The sequence below is a fragment of the Oxyura jamaicensis genome, chromosome 4, assembly GCF_011077185.1.
Source record: "Oxyura jamaicensis isolate SHBP4307 breed ruddy duck chromosome 4, BPBGC_Ojam_1.0, whole genome shotgun sequence".
NCBI classification, from domain to species: domain Eukaryota; kingdom Metazoa; phylum Chordata; class Aves; order Anseriformes; family Anatidae; genus Oxyura; species Oxyura jamaicensis.
The window spans coordinates 60,615,958-60,631,533 of record NC_048896.1 but is presented as its reverse complement, the minus strand read 5'-3'; the positions used below and the strand labels follow the sequence as shown (position 1 = coordinate 60,631,533).

General features: G+C 39.6%; 1 protein-coding gene across 2 annotated transcripts in view; it reads left to right on the top strand.

Annotated features, from left to right (window-relative positions):
* The first annotated feature begins 2,515 nt into the window (after positions 1–2,515).
* The window catches only part of JADE1 (jade family PHD finger 1), a 111,940-nt gene continuing 98,879 nt past the window's right edge, over positions 2,516–15,576 (top strand). Inside the window, exon 1 of one of the 2 annotated variants that reach the window (XM_035323664.1) lies at positions 2,516–2,709. The gene's annotated coding sequence lies outside the window, so the exon portion shown is untranslated. The remainder of the gene's footprint in view (positions 2,710–15,576) is intronic. The other variant, XM_035323655.1, reaches the window with a different exon arrangement.

Genomic DNA, 15,576 nt, shown 5'->3' with positions numbered 1-15,576 from the left:
GCAACCATGAAAAAGCAATGGATTTTCAACTCCTTTAGTGTGTGGAAAACGTCCCATCTCTGACAGAACACTGTGTTAGAGAATCACGGATGTTTTCTTGTGAATGTTTCCTCCCAGTTTTCCCACCTCAACTTGGGAGCATTATTGTGTTTGTGGTTAATTGAGTCCAGCGTTAACATTTTCTGGTCAGGTACTTGGACCTCTGCATTGCTTTATTATTTGCTCATAAACAGTAGTCTTCCTCTCATGTATTTGCACAGAGATAAATAAGATTAGCACGTGTAACATGCTGTCTATTGTGGGGCATCCAAAAGTAAAGATCTGTCCATTGGGTGATTCAGACACCGTACTATTTGGTAAATAGTGTGCGTCTATCTTTTACTGCAAAGGTAAATCCATTAATTTTATCAGGACTACTCGCATGTGCAGTGGTAGGTGAGTTTACTAGGGACATTGAATTCGTTTGACTACAGTCTAGTGAGTATTTTCCTTGGGCCACTAGCAAAACTATGAACATTTCGGGAAATAAAATGAATGCTTTATAATTACAGAGACATAATCAATGTAATTATCTCAAAATAAATGGCTACGTAAGAAATATATAATATCAAATTAAAAAAAAAAAAAAAAAGAATGAGTCAGTACAGAGGACTGCCAAGTTCCAAAGAGTTAATGTCAGACAGTTTGTGACCTAGTGACTGGCAGATACTGTGCATCACTGTGACTTGATCAGGATATGCAAGAAATTTCTAGTGTTTAAAATGTTGCGTATGTGTCTTTGTGGCATACAAAGGAGGTGTTGTTGAGACACTGGTCTGCTAACCATCTATGTCACTTGTAAATGAGTTAATAAATACAAACTTCTTACATTTCCTTAGAGACAATGTTGGAAACCTGGTTATGTTGACCTCTCATCATTTCAAATGTTGACTGGCATCAGAGTGCCATGAAAGGCCAACTGTATCCTATTTATGATGGTCTCTTACCGTTTATAAACCCATTAGTACTCTACCCTAATTCAAACTGGATAAACTAGATATTTTCCTCAACTACTCTCTATATCTAGTTTATCCAGTATTTCTTTTTTTTTTTTTTTTTTCAAACTTACTGTCAAAAGTGAGCTGCAAGCCCCCCCAGAATTAACTTGGCATATTAGTAAACACATATTATTCTGTTTCAACTTCATGTTGAACTTATTGCCTTTGGTTTCTATTGCTGGTTTGTCTGCACAGCAAAGTATTCCTCAAAAATGAAAGCAATAGCAGTACTACCTTGAGATGATTTTATAGCAATAGTTTATGAAACAAACATTTCTCATAAATTGAACCGTAAACATATATATAATTGCTGATGATATGCTGGCAATAACACAATATTAGAGCCTTATGGATTTTTACAGAAACATATTTACAGCAGTGGAAAGCTTCCTGATAGTTGTTTTGTGGTGCTGCTATACAGGAAACAATAGCGGGAGCAGGGAAGTAAGGGGAAAAGGAGCTTTAAAAACAAAGGTATTCTTACCACCTAACTTGAAGCATCTAATTCAGGAACATAATTCCCCATATAATACAGGATAGTCAATTTCACTGTGACTGGGGACTGTATTTTTGGTACACAGCTATTAATTATCAAGAGTATCGCCTGTTTTCTGTTATCTGGGACAACAGAGAGCTAGGAGATGCAAGTAACAGAAGAGCTTCCATAAAAAAATAGTAGTGCAAGGACAGGTGCAGAAACACGGAATCAAGTTATATTCCCAAACCCCTGAATTTCAGTTTGGAATGAGCTCAAGTGCCTCCAGACTATGTCTCCCTTGAGGGCTGGAGCAGTTTACAAAGGATGTTTTTCTTTGTCTTAAGTAATATTTCCCCTGACACCTAGTCCTTTCCCTCCAAGGTACTCTCTGCAACCTAACACAAGCATTCACTACTCCCTAGCTGAAAAATCTTCCTACTCATCACTTCTAACTCTAGCACAACAGACCTCCAGATCCTACACAGCAGTTCTGTGTCACTTTGAAACTCCCCTTACCATGTGCTTTTCTATATAACCCAGCAGAACTCCCACTGAGCCTTAGGCCCACAGAGAGCAGGGTCCCCAAAGTGTACATTCCTAGAGCCATCTTGTAACCCAGCTCAAACCTGTCAGGGAGCAGCATATCTGCCCATTCAGGCCCTGTCCCATATCTCAGAGAACTAACTTGGCCCCTTCCAAATCAAATTTATCCAAGGAGCTCGTTTGCTAAACAAAAACTGGCTCAGACAAACATAACAACCTCATGTTGTGATAATACCTTATCTAGAAGCTACCTCTAGCTTGTCCCAGACTTTTCCCTTAGGAGATTGCTGGTAAACCTACATCCTTTCCCAGAGACTGCTCCCAGCTCAACGCAGGTGAGACGGATCTGAAAACTTAATGACCCAACTGCTGCTGTGTCCTTGTATTAATGACTGGCTTCAGAGGCTGCTTGCTTACCTCCCTTTCCCTTTCTTTCTGTAAAGTTACTATATTGCCTAGCTTTATTTAATATTTTTGAGAGGATAGGCTCAGTCTTTTGGTTATTTTCTTGGGAACACTGATCTACTCGTCAGAGTTTCAAGAGAATGGATAACAGGAATAAGAGCCTCTCCTGAACAGCTAAAAATCAACATAGGTTAGTTTCATACAAAACAGTGTAATGTGAGGTCTCATTTTTTTCTTCAGAACCTGGTAAGTTATTTTGTCTGTGAGAGTGAAGTTGTGCTTGCTAAGAAAGCAATGTGTTACATGTTGAAGATATTCACTGGTCAGTTGAGGAGAACTAAATCAATATCACCTGCCTGTTACGGTGCTTCTCACTGTTAGAGCTCAGCATCTTTGCCCTGATAGGGAATCAAGGGCAAAATGAACAAAATTATTCTCTAAGAAATTTAGTTTGTGGTTATATTGCTAGAAAATATTCTGTAATGGATTGTAGCCACAAAAAACAGAAAGTGGATTTTAATATTACTTACGTGTCCTTTGGAAAGCTATTCAGAAGTCCATTGTTGAAGCTAATTTTAATTTTCCATGTAAATGTTCAACTGCTTTATTGTAATATTCTTATATGCATAGCATATTCTTCTTAAATTTATAGTACTTTCATTTTATTTTTTTTCTTAATTTGTAACTAAATTAATACATTTGTACAAGTTTGATTTTGTTATTTCCATTCAGAATGTAGTCCTTTCTACTTTTTTGCTTCAAATTATTCTAATATTGAGGAGTCTCCAAAATGCTTTTGTAGTTAAAATTAATAATTGCACTTAAATAATTTTTATATATATTTTTTGGCTATTTTATCTATGTTTCATAAGTCAAGTGTCTTTTTCACTGATACTGAGTACTGATCAAGCTGTATCTGTCCTGGGAGAAAATAAATCTCTGTGGACAAATCCTTTCTCTCCTCTTCAGTGGCTAAGGCTTCCTATGAGGTTTCCCTGAAACTATAGTAAAAATATGATCATGTAGTCTAATTTAAAAGCACCACAATTGGTATTGTAACAGTAAGCTGTTTGTCAGGGAGCAATAGAACAGTCTGAAATCCAGATCTGGGTTAATATTATAGGATTTCAAAACGTTTTCTATGAACGTATTCTTTGGAACTTGGCTTGTGTGTTAGCTGTAACAGGAGTATCATATGCAATCTGGCAGACTATAAATCTTCTGGACTCCAGTTTTGGCATGATCTAATTCTAATTGAGCCTTGTTTTGTAATGTAACTGCTACTAAAAATGCTTGTGCTGTTTAGCTGAGTGACAAGAGATGCAAGGATTGCTACCTACAAATCATAAGCATGTCTCCTATATTCACTGGAGGGACTTTAAAGTATGCATTGACTTTTCAAAAGAATTTGATTGGTTGTTCTGATGTGCCTCAAATTCTGGGCTGCTTACAAGATAATTTCAGAATCTTCACCTTTAACCTTAAGTATGTGAATCATTTTGGTAAAACGAAAGTGCTTGGAGATATTGGAGAAGGCCAATGCTTTATACTCACCTACCGTATGCATGCAGTGAAGAAAGAATATCATTAAACAAACTATATGTTATAGGTGAGAGAAGTAAATGGACAGACTGTGATGTGATGGGGAAAAAAAAAATCAGTGAGAAAGCATAATAATTTGTCATTAAAGATCCATTTATCTATTTAATTATGGAAATTTGCAGTTAGTGCTGAAATGGATAGGAAGGAACCCTTTAAAAGTAGATTCAGGTGGAATAACAATCCCTTTGCTTTGCATCAAGTGAAATACATAGGGTTTGGAAGTAAAAGGTATGTGTATATATTGCTGTTAGTTTATTATCAGATTTTCTTTTTTAATACACTTCAGGATTTCAGTCTTAATCTTCTGTGCTGACTGTCCCTACTGTATAATGAGATTTAATAGCCTAGTTCTGCACCTGTAATTGCAGTGTCATTTTCCCTCATTCTTTGTAATCTAGAAAAGTATTACTCTACTGCTGGGATTGTGCTTTGGGATAGGTTAAACTCTCTAGGAGGACTAGCAGGGAACATGCAGTCTTGGAGTCAGATACAGAAGAGCTGTACATCTACATACACAGGTATTCCTGGTGGGTGGACCAGAGGAAATCTTTTGGCCATGATGTCTCCTGAGATGATAAAGTTAATATATAATCAGCAAAAGTTATGTGAAAATCCTTACGAGTTTGGTAGCCAAAGCAAAAACCCTAATGTACCCAGGTATGTAGCTATGGAAAATAAGAATCACTGCTTGCAAAGTCATATTTTCCATGAGAGCATTACAGGATTTCCAGTGTGCTTTGAGTTTTCCAGAGTTAAAATAGTCTGACATGTGTGAGGCAATGCACATCTGAGTGCAGATGCGCCTTCCCTAAAATTCAGTTATGAATAGATCTTTTGTTTCCTGTCTTGAAGAAAGGTCCATATGTGGACCCAACTGCCACTAAAGTTCTAGAGGGTTAAGCATTTTTGCTTCTTTTCTCTCTCTCTCTCTCTCTCTCTTTTTTTTTTTTTTTTTGATGAAACGTAAAACTGCTGTTGTTCTTAGAAGTCATTTGGCAATTTCTGTACAGACTTGTCTAAGTGATGATTACCTTTTACACCTATTTAAAATGAAGATAGCTCTTGGGTTTTAAGTAAAAGAAGTTTTGGAGATAAGTAACTACAAGTTAAAAGGCAGTGAAGGATAGGTGACAATGCTGGGTAGCATAATCATAGCGAAGTATAGGGCTGGACTAATTTATTTATACTGTTTATATTAAAGAAATCCTGGTAAAATCACCTTAATCTTGTAATCCAATGTTGCTTTCGTTCTGTATAGTATTAAGTCTACTTTAAAAAGGCTGTGTATAATTCATATGCTAGTGATAACATAATAAGGGCACATGGAAATCCTATAAAGATTGGAGAAAAAACTCTCACGAGAAGAAAAACAGATGCAAAGCTATAACCTTGCACCTGGAAATCTTTCACACAGCAGTTCAGTGCGTTCCCAACCACCCCATAAGGACAGAAACAACACAAGCAGCTGATAATGTGATTGTGAGGAATGTGTTGACCATGGTGATGACAGGGTGATACATTTACCCTAGAGAGGATGAGTGCACCTGTGAAATATTAGACTGCTTTTTTACTAGGAGATCATTTTGGAAATATTTAAGAGTAAGCTATAAGATGGAAGGAGAGTGCAGTTAAAAGAGGCTGGAAAGAGGTAAAGGATAGACATTTGGGGAAAAGCAGAGTGTGCTTTCAGAACAATTTATTAGAGAGCTTTGGAAGCTTATTGCTTTCTCATTAAGACCAATCCACATTTCCTGTGCAGCCAAGCCTCTATCAATGTAACTAATTAAATACACTGGAATTAGTAGACAAGGAGAGAAAACTCCTAGTTTATATTAAAGATATATAATTTAACATGTAATTAGTAAAGTATGCTTGAAAAAGTAAAAGAGGAAGGGTTCAGAAAGCTGCTTTGGTTGCATTGACTCTATATTTCTAATTCATATTTTATTTTAACACATCAAATGATACGGAAAATATAACATGCATAAAGAACATCAAAATTGGCATTACTGTTGATTTGGTCATCTGTATTTCCTGACTGGAAATTTTATCTTCAGTACTCAAAATTAAGTCATGCTTATGATTATATTTAGAGAAAACTGTGTGCTAGTATAGCTGTTTCTGAATGATCCCTTTCTATTCCAGAGTTCCTTTTTGGGATGAAAAAAATAAGATGTGCAAGTGAGTTTTTTGTTGTTGGTTTTTGTACCATTTAATAGCCTTATAGAAAACCAAACCTTAAATTGGGTTGTAACATACGTAGGGATTGGGATGTTTTGTAGGAAAGATTCTTCCCAGTTATGTTGCTATTTTGTCTGAGAAATGCTGAAATACATTGGTCAGTTTACTTCAACATTTTGTTGAAACTTGATGAAAATGTGTAATCTCTTACAAAGGCTGATAAAAGGAATAAGATACCATCTGTAAAAAATAGGGAGTATGTTTTGTGCAGGCTTGAGAACAGATGCTAGCTGACATGTTTTAGCCAGAAACTACAAAATTAATGATAAGGTTTCCTGGGAAAAACACTTGTGTGAGTATTTGAGGAAAGCAGTTCTGAGCTTTACGTGTCCTCACAGTCAACTGGATGAGGACTGATTTGGCCTGCCATTGAGGAAAAGTAGACTCTTCACTGACGACACCTGAAAGGCGAGGCAAGTGCTGAACAGGGAGTTTAATGTCAAAGCAAATAGCTGTAAGGAGCCTGGAGCCAGGTTTTATAGTGTGAAGAAAGTGACAGAGGATACCAGGAAGCAAACAGTAGAACATCTGGATACAGAATATGTTTTTTGAGATGATAGATTAAATTTTCTTAGTCTTTCTGTTGGATACAACTTCAGGAAGAGGAAAGTACCTGGAAAATGAATTAGTGTTTTGGAGGTCTCTCCAGCATTAGTCTGCCAGTGAAGTGGAAGAAATCAATATTAAATATATTTAGGAGTACATTATGCTGAGTTACACTGACCTCATTAAATGTATCACTGATAAATGGCTACAGTACAATTGGTAATGGAACAAAATTTGAATCCTTGACTGCTGAAGCTTCCTTTCATGGCAAAGGCATGAAGTAGCTTCTTCAGGAATGGCCCGGGTGAAGCTTACCTGAAGAAGGTTTGCCAGGAGGCCAGGTGCTGTCAGTTAAGAAAGTGAAATAAACTAATTGGAATCTCAGTGCACCAGGAATTTAGTAGATGTCAGATTTCTCAAGCAGCCTTCAGAACTGTGTTAAGATGGCACCCCTTGCACACAGTGAAAAGGCTGCCTGAGACTCATCTGCCTCATGCTGCAAGGTATGGGCATGTCTGGCTCTGCATGCTGCCTGGGGATGCTGGACACTGCTGTCCACAAGCTTTACAGCTTGCTACAGAATCAACAGCTGCCAGGCAGCTTGCAGAGAAGGCAGCTTTCTATGGCTCAGAGAAGTGCAATGACTGCTCAGAAAAGGAAAACAAGAAGGGAGGCATAAAGGACTGGTACCACTAGGAGTCCGAAATGAAATGAAGAAGGATGTGTTTTGGACTCAGTACTTGATTCTTACGTTTATTCACTTAAAGTTCTGTTAAGGTCACTTAAAACTGTGCTAAGCATATGTGGATGATCTTAAAAAGGAGGATAATACTACTGATTCAGGAACATAATGGTTCCAGAGTAATCTGGGTTTAGGGTAGAAAGTACTTGCTGCTAGGGTCAAATTATAAAGAGAAGATAGAGACAAGAAACTGCAGAGAAGGCTATTTTACTGTCTTTATGAAGAGCTACATTCCATGCCTGAGAAAGATATGTTAAATCCACTGTCACCACTGGCGACTGGTGCATTTTACTCCACTTAATTAGCCACTTTTGTCCTAGCAACATTTTCACACAACTTGTGGTTTTCTACACTTTTAGATTTTTTTTTTTTATTTATTTAAGTGATGCTTGGCGTTGAGACATCTGAAGAAGCTGATTTTACCTGCCTGGAATAGGATTTGACATAGGATAACAAGTAAGTGGAATAACAATCAAATGGTAATCTGTAAGGGGAAAACTTAGTTACAAGAGATGAGGAAAAGGTGGAGGTGCTTAATGCCTTCTTCACCTCAGTTTTTAGCAGCAATACCGGTTGTTCTCTGGATACCCAGTACCCTGAACTGGTGGAAGGGGATGGGGAGAGAGATGTGGCCCTCACTATCCATGAAGAAATGGTTGGTGACCTGGTACGGCACTTGGATGTGCACAAGTCGATGGGGCCGGATGGGATCCACCCAAGGGTACTGAAAGAACTGGCAGAGGTGCTGGCCAAGCTGCTTACCATCATTTATCAGCAGTCCTGGCTATCGGGGGAGGTCCCAGCTGACTGGCGGCTAGCAAATGTGACGCCCATCTACAAGAAGGGCCGGAGGGCTGACCCGGGAAACTACAGGCCTGTCAGTTTGACCTCAGTGCCAGGGAAGCTCATGGAGCAGATTATCTCGAGAGTCATCACGCAGCACTTGCAGGGAAAGCAGGCGATCAGGCCCAGTCAGCATGGGTTTATGAAGGGCAGGTCCTGCTTGACGAACCTGATCTCCTTCTATGACAAAGTGACGCGCTGGGTGGACGAGGGAAAGGCTGTGGATGTGGTCTACCTTGACTTCAGCGAGGCTTTTGACACTGTTTCCCACAGCATTCTCCTCAAGAAACTGGCTGCTCTTGGCTTGGACTGGCGCACGCTTCGTTGGGTTAGAAACTGGCTGGATAGCCGGGCCCAAAGAGTCGTGGTAAATGGAGTCAAATCCAGTTGGAGGCTGGTCACTAGTGGCGTTCCCCAGGGCTCGGTGCTGGGGCCGGTCCTCTTCAATATCTTCACTGATGATCTGGATGAGGGCATTGAGTGCACCCTCAGTAAGTTTGCAGATGACACCAAGTTAGGTATGTGTGTCGATCTGCTCGAGGGTGGGAAGGCTCTGCAGGAGGATCTGGAGAGGCTGGACCGATGGGCTGAGGTCAACTGCATGAAGTTCAACAAGGCCAAGGGTCCTGCACCTGGGGCGCAATAACCCCAAGCAGAGCTACAGGCTGGGAGATGAGTGGTTGGAGAGCTGCCAGGCAGAGAAGGACCTGGGAGTGATGGTTGATAGTCGGCTGAATATGAGCCAGCGGTGTGCTCAGGTGGCCAAGAAGGCCAACAGCATCCTGGCCTGTATAAGAAACAGTGTGGCCAGCCGGGCTAGGGAGGTGATCGTCCCCCTGTACTCGGCTCTGGTGAGGCCGCACCTCGAGTACTGTGTTCAGTTTTGGGCCCCTCGCTACAAGAAGGACGTGGAGGTGCTTGAGCGAGTCCAGAGAAGGGCTACGAAGCTGGTGAGGGGCCTGGAGAACAAGTCTTACGAGGAGCGGCTGAGGGAGCTGGGCTTGTTCAGCCTGGAGAAAAGGAGGCTCAGGGGTGACCTTATCGCTCTCTACAGATACCTTAAAGGAGGCTGTAGCGAGGTGGGGGTTGGTCTGTTCTCCCACGTGCCTGGTGACAGGATGAGGGGGAATGGGCTTAAGTTGCGCCAGGGGAGTTTTAGGTTGGATGTTAGGAAGAACTTCTTTACCGAAAGGGTTGTTAGACACTGGAACGGGCTGCCCAGGGAAGTGGTGGAGTCACCATCCCTGGAGGTCTTTAAAAGACGTTTAGATGTAGAGCTTAGGGATATGGTTTAGTGGGGACTGTTAGTGTTAGGTCAGAGGTTGGACTTGGTGATCTTGAGGTCTCTTCCAACCTAGAAATTCTGTGAAAATTCTGTGATTCTGTGAAGGTTTCTGTCAGCTAAGGGTGAAACAGCAAATACCTGTAGGACAGCCAGCATGCAGTGTCTTGAATAATCCTGCTGAGGGTAATTTGATTCCTTAAGAGTAAGGAATTCAAAAGTTGTCCATGTTTGTTGAATGGGGCCCTGTGAGATTTCCTAATTTGCTAGGTCAGATTCACTTGACAAGACTCTGTTTTTCCCTTCCAAGTAAGTACTGTTGGAAAAATGTTGCAGTGTGATGTTATAATAATCCATCTGATGAAACCTATTGCAGGACATATATGTGATAATAAACTAAACAGAGCAAACCTTGTTTCTTTAGGAAATGAGACTGTGTGTAATCTCTTGGTGTCTGTGCCTCCCTTAACAACTTTTAAACCCATTAATAAATTTCAACTGAAGCTGATGAGGGAGATCAGTCTTCGAGGTACTTGATTTCTGTGAGCTTCGTGAAAATACAGTCCATCTCCCCTGCCTATCAGTAATCTCACCGGGGAAATGTGGTAGTGTCAGTTCAACTTTCAGTAGTTATTAGATAATCTGTAGGTGGCAGCAGTGGTATGAATGCCCTGATCTTTTCTGTCAGATTAGTGCTTTCGTAGATCTGCGAGAAGTCAGCTGTGAGTGCTAAAGCTATAGAAAATCAGTCCTTTCTAATCCTACTGTCCACATTTTAAATCAGTTCTACGTATGCACTGGTATAAAGAAACCATAAAGGTGATTAATATTTTGTAATGAAGCAATTGGCACCTAACAAGCTACTCACATCTACAGACTGCTTGCTAAAAATATTAAAGAACTTAAAGGTAAAAGTGAAATTCAATTTGGAATACATACATTTGGATACTAAAGCCTCTGTCTAAATGATTTCATTAATATCGATTGATCTATTGCCTTCCAAAGAGGTAATCAAAGGGTAATCTTGTTAAAGAGGAATGGCCTACTTAGCGTGACACAGTGTTGAAGGGCCAAATCTTAGTTTGAGAGTGGACAATAACCTTGTGGTTATATTAGGGCTGGTAAAATGAGAAAGGCAAGAAGGCCTCATTCCAAAATGATGTGAGGTCTTGCTGGATCTCCAAGTCAGAAGAGCCTGCAGCCGAGCTCATCCTGCAGCTTCGCTGTAACAGCAAGTGCATGGGGAGAGCAAGGGATGGGGAGAGTTGGGTCTGTATTGGTATTGTGCAGAAAAGAATGACAGGGCCACCTAAGCTAAAGCTTATAACTTACTCCTCATTTTTGTTATTTTTTTAAATGAAAATTTTATATATATATATAGGCAAATTTATAATGGAATGAATAATATGGATAATTCCTAATAATCACTATTAGTCAGCTTTCAAAAGAGTACTGTAAGCTTTCATGTTCAAATATTTCCTAATGGTCAGCTAAAAGACAGTAAAAGTGTAAAGACAGAAAAGACAGAAAAGTGTACTTTGCATTATACTGTCACTTTTTGAAAATTTAGATCTGATTATCAGCTGTAGGTTTACTGTGTCTCTTCTGGAGTATCTAAATTAACATTTTGACTACTAGTTATAAACCATGGTATTCTCTAACAGGCATCTGTAAGCACTGGGCCCCAGATCTTCAAAGACTCTACTGGTGTCTTTTTTTTTTTAATTTCCCTTAATGAATTTAAATAAGAAGAAAATAATTCTCACCTTAATTATGCTGCTTAAAATGTTTACATATTTATATGTACAAAATAAATAGTCTGACATAACTAATTAAAATGGCTCTACACATGAATACATTATAAATAGAGATGAACGTCTTTTATCTCTCAATTAATTTATTTGAACTTCAGAGTGTAGTTATGATACATTCAGGTATCTAGAGAGAATGGAAAGAATCCTTGGTGAAACAACAGGACTCCCGGTTCTCTTGAAAGTACTCCTTAAGTCTCTGAAGTCGCACCACGCCATTTGGCAAAAACAGATTTGGAACAGCGCTCTGCAACTGTTAGTTAGTATATGACCAGTTCCCAAAGGGAGCAAGCTCTTGGATCCTGGGAACACTTGACTCTGGCAGTAAGAGTACCTGGGATCTCTCTACAAGTGTGAAGGATTCAAAGAACACTTTAGTCCTCCTGATAACGGAGATGGTGCTTGTCTGTACGTGACGTAGTACTGTTTGCCTACAGCTCGCTTCATGTTTTCTGTTGCTTACTTTGTGTCAGGGTAGAATATAAATAAGGACTCATATGTAAAATATCTGCAGCTAAATTGCTGACTGCCAGGATTTTATCCCTACAAGCCTTCAAATGTTCAGAACAACAGAGTAAATAGCTTCTCAACTTGCATACAGTGGCAGCTGAAGCTAGCAGAATTCCTCCCTTACTCCTAACTTTGTTTGTGTTGAGCTGTGTAAAATCCAGGATGCCAGGCGGATCCATTTTATAGGGACAGCCTGGAAATAGTTCTGTTAAAACAAAAATCTTTCTCAAATGGATGAGGAAAAAAATCATAAATTGTGTTTGAGCTGTAACTTCCTAAGGTGCTTTACAGCAACTCTATTTTAAACTGATCTGCAATTCCTATATGCTATTTATGAAATATTTTAAAATATTATTTTTCTACCTCATGTATTTATCAGGATTGCATGTTTGTGGAACTCTTTGGGCTCTTGTTTAATGGTACATAATTTTGTATTTTTGAAGAAATGTCTCTCACAAACCAGCTGGGGTTACAGATTACCTCTTTAGGAAGTCATCCTGATGGGAGAAATTTCTGTGGTTAATCTCCTACATACCCAAGTATTGGAAGCTTTCTTTCTGAGCCCAGACAACTGATTGTACATTGACCTGTGAAGATTTCCAAGCAATGAGACAGACTAAAACACCTTAGATGTTAAATTATTTTGCAATATGCCTGAACATGAAAAAAGCAAACCATGAGTGCAAGACTTTAGAAACTGCAAGTGCCGTTTGGAATATACAGATAAGCTGCTTTTGTAAACTGTTACTCAGCAGGCTTTCATTTCTGTGGTCTAATTTCTAAATTTTAGGTTGTAACCTTTCAGGGAGATGCATAAAATGTTGGCATAGAAATGTGGAATAAAACATGTGGAATGCTTCATTTCTGAACCTCTGTTTTCATAGCAGCTTTCTCAGAGGGAGTTCAGGATTGCTTGTCTGTCTTATGCTGTCTCTTAAGTATCAAGATTTATGTGGCTGAGGAATTGGTCTGAGTAGGCACAATTCACGTAGACTGCAGCTTTGGTTATAACTGCAGAAGGGGTTGGCTAGGCATCTTCTTTCTTGTGATCTGCATCTGGCACCGAATCTCTCCTGGAGCAAGGGTTTGTGTATAAAATGCTGTAGAAGCTTTGGGTTCTTCTGTTTAAAACACAAGTTAAACATAACTGAAGTGTCTCCTTTTCTGTGATGTCCATGCTTAGGATTCCGTAACCATGAACAAGTTGTCATTCTTGCTGTGTTATAAATATTTAGGATGTGCATGGGAACAGCAGCAGGCGGGTAGGAGTTCAGATCTTGAGCAAAGAGAGGTTTTGAGACTGTATGACTGTCCAATTTACTTAAGTATTGAGTAAAAAGATATTTCTCCTGATATTGTTTTGTAAATTTAATTCTTGGAAGGAAAGCTCAAGTGCTGTGTTTTGTTCTAGTATAGTATTTATTTTTCTTGCCAAACTTTAAAAAAACAAAAAACAAAAAAACAAAGCCACTTCTCATGGTTGACTTAACTCACACACCTCTTCTGTTATTTTCAGACAGTGGTAGGTTGTGCAAAAACAAACAAACAAATACCTCTTCCAGAGAATGCCCCATGATTTCAAGTAAAACCCTTGGTAACTAGGTTTATAAGCTGGAGTTCCACAGCTGCTCCCACTGCATTAAATGGAAGTGGTTTGCACATGCACTTCAGACAATCAAACCATTTACAGTCTAGCTGTGGGTGCACGTTAGGGAGCCCCTTGGCTAGAACAGACTTTGGGTCTTTTGGAAATCACACCATGTATGTGGACGTTTATGTCCATGTTTTGGTGTCTAGACATAGCCTTAGGTACCACAGGTTGAATTTGTCACCCTTACCTTTGAAATGTGCACCACAGTCCCTTGTAAAGCCAGGGGCACTGCTGCTAGCATTTTAAGGTGGGGCTTCTGTCAACAGCATATGTAGTGCTGCCTGGGATATTTTTTACATAAAATACCTATGCAAGCCAACCAACCAAAAACAAATAACAAGGAAAAACCCTGCAATTTGGGATTTTTTTTTCATATGTATAAGTAAGGAAAAGGATTTTGGTCTATTTGAAAATGAACAAATTAAAAAAGTCAAGCGCTACTCCACCACAACTGTGTCACAGACAGAATGTCCTGAGAGAGCTGGCAAAGCAGAGAAAGCACTGGTGTCCACTAGGCCTCGTGGCCTGATATGTGGAAATGTATTAAGGGCTTACCAAAGAATGGGTTCTTGCTTATGATTTATGTAGATTTATGCCCAAGAATTGTGTGATTTAAGGATAGCTTCCCTGTTCACCATGAAAAGCTTATTTCCAAATGCAGCTATGGCCAGCGCTTTGCAAAACATTTGTGTGCAGGCTTGTTTGTTTGAATTTTTATTTATTTGCTCAGGATGGCTAGGTGACTGTTATTCAGTACAGCCTATGACTCTTTCATGATCTACTTGCTTACCCTTACTTGCTGCAGGTTTTCAGGATTTGGGATATCTGTGCAATTGGTGTTGGCTGTAGATACAAGGACAAAAACATATGCTGTGGAACGTAACTTTGCATACTTGTGAGATGAATGAATGATTTGTGCAGAACCCACAGAGGATGTAGCTCTCAGGTTCCTCACATGACCATGCAGATTTGTTGCTTCTTCATAACTGACAAGTAGCATCTACTGGTTTTAGGCAAGCGGCTATGACACAGAGCATGTCAAAGACGACTGAAGAATTATGCTAAAGAATAGTTCAGTGATTCTTGTCATTGTTTGATATGGTGGAACGTGAAAGGTTTGATGTGGCCTGACTTTAAGATCAGATAAATCTGCAGCTACATGTTAATAATGTCTGGTGATGGATGTTTGTTTTTCTTTATAACTGGATGCTAGTGATTGTACTGGGCCCCCATCTTAGTGGTCTGATGGCATGGTATTTTGTGCAGTAGCATGAAGTGGCTTTGCTTTGGTTCTTGGTGTGGTTTAAAGTGTTGTCTTGTTCATAGGCATGGTGGAACAGACAAAAGAATGGACTGGGCTTCAAGGAATGCAAGTTGACTTTTCCAGTGGCAATTATGGTGGTCTTTGCAGGTGTAACCTTCTTCTGTGTATTAAAATGATGAAACCTGGAGAAGCAATTGACTATGGCATCCTTTGTACCAGCTATCAAATAAAAATAATGTACATAACTTTCATTTATTTTATAAATATCTACTGTTAATTTTACTGTAGCATTTCCACCTGGAATTATTCCAGAGAGTTTGTAATGCAAAGATTTCAAATTTGATTCTATTTCAGAGCTGCTTCTCAAGCTTTGTGACACTTATGATAGTATAGACCCCTTCTTTCCATCCTTTCTCTGTCCCTTGGCTACTTCCCCCTTCCCACCCTGAAGATTTAGGATTGAGAGGGCTCTCATTCTGACCTTACAGCCAACTGGAGATTTACCTGTTTGTTCGTTTCACTGCGTCTGCCCCCCCCTCGCCTCTCAGAAGTAGAGAGAGCGGAAGAGCGTCGTGTAGGGGGGGGGGGTGTGGGGGGGGTGTTTTTAAAGACAGGTGTGTT